Source organism: Mandrillus leucophaeus, unplaced genomic scaffold, assembly GCF_000951045.1.
Source record: "Mandrillus leucophaeus isolate KB7577 unplaced genomic scaffold, Mleu.le_1.0 Scaffold171, whole genome shotgun sequence".
NCBI lineage: Eukaryota > Metazoa > Chordata > Mammalia > Primates > Cercopithecidae > Mandrillus > Mandrillus leucophaeus.
Genome location: NW_012101710.1, coordinates 2,007,823 through 2,008,698, shown reverse-complemented (window position 1 = coordinate 2,008,698; position 876 = coordinate 2,007,823). Strand labels below are relative to the sequence as shown.

Here is an 876-nt window from a genome sequence, read left to right as displayed (position 1 = left end):
AAGAGAGACGGGTTTCGCCATGTTGGCTAGGATGGTCTTGATCTCCTGACCTTGTGATCCGCCCGTCTCAGCCCTTAGCTGATCTTTCTATAAGCTTTTCCTATGATCTTCTTATTTGCTTTCTTCCTAGAAGATCTTTCTACAAGTTTATTCTATTCTGCTGATGTCATTCATTTTGCATGGAACATTGCTAGTGGCGTCCAGGGGAAATCTTTATGTTTAAGGGCTGGGGGACGATGTTAGAAGCTATGATACAACTCAGAAATTATAAGAGGAAATAATTATTACAAGAGAAGAAATATCACACTTGTCTACACTAATGCACTTGACTGTCAAACAAAGAGATCTTTAAGATGATGCAGCACGCACCACGCAGGAGAAAAATGAGCAGAAAAAACGCGGCTACAATTTGTTCTGAGTCATATCTCTTATAGAAGGGATTGCATTCTGCTCTGTAATCATTTACTAAGAAAGTTGTTTGCAAATTAGAGAGGAAGGATTCAGGCTATGGAAACCAGCTCGAGGTCAGGTGTTGTGGGGTTGCCAGGGTTTGAGTTTTACAAAAAGAGTCTCACGCAGTTCGCACCCAGCGCGAAAGAGATTCAAGGCACAATTTAGACAGAAGGTGAAAAGGAGATCCTCACTCTGGCATGGGCTGAATATTTGATACCTCCAAAGTCAAAAATAAGAATGGCTATAAGAAGAAAGGCAATAATAGCCCTATCAGAGTAATTTCATTGGGCCCTAATACACGCCGCGGGATAGTTTGTATTGTATTTTAGAGCTGGGAAAACAAGCTCAGAAAGGATATCTTCATGAGGTTGCTCAACTCATATGGGCAGACTTTTTTTTTTTTTTTTTTTTTTTTTTTTTTTT

General features: G+C 39.8%; 1 long non-coding RNA gene across 1 annotated transcript in view; it reads right to left on the bottom strand.

Annotated features, from left to right (window-relative positions):
* Nucleotides 1–393: 393 nt before the first annotated feature.
* Nucleotides 394–876, bottom strand: part of LOC105537339 — a 32,420-nt gene continuing 31,937 nt past the window's right edge. Inside the window, exon 4 of the long non-coding RNA XR_001005698.1 lies at nt 394–670. This is a non-coding gene — a long non-coding RNA (uncharacterized LOC105537339). The remainder of the gene's footprint in view (nt 671–876) is intronic.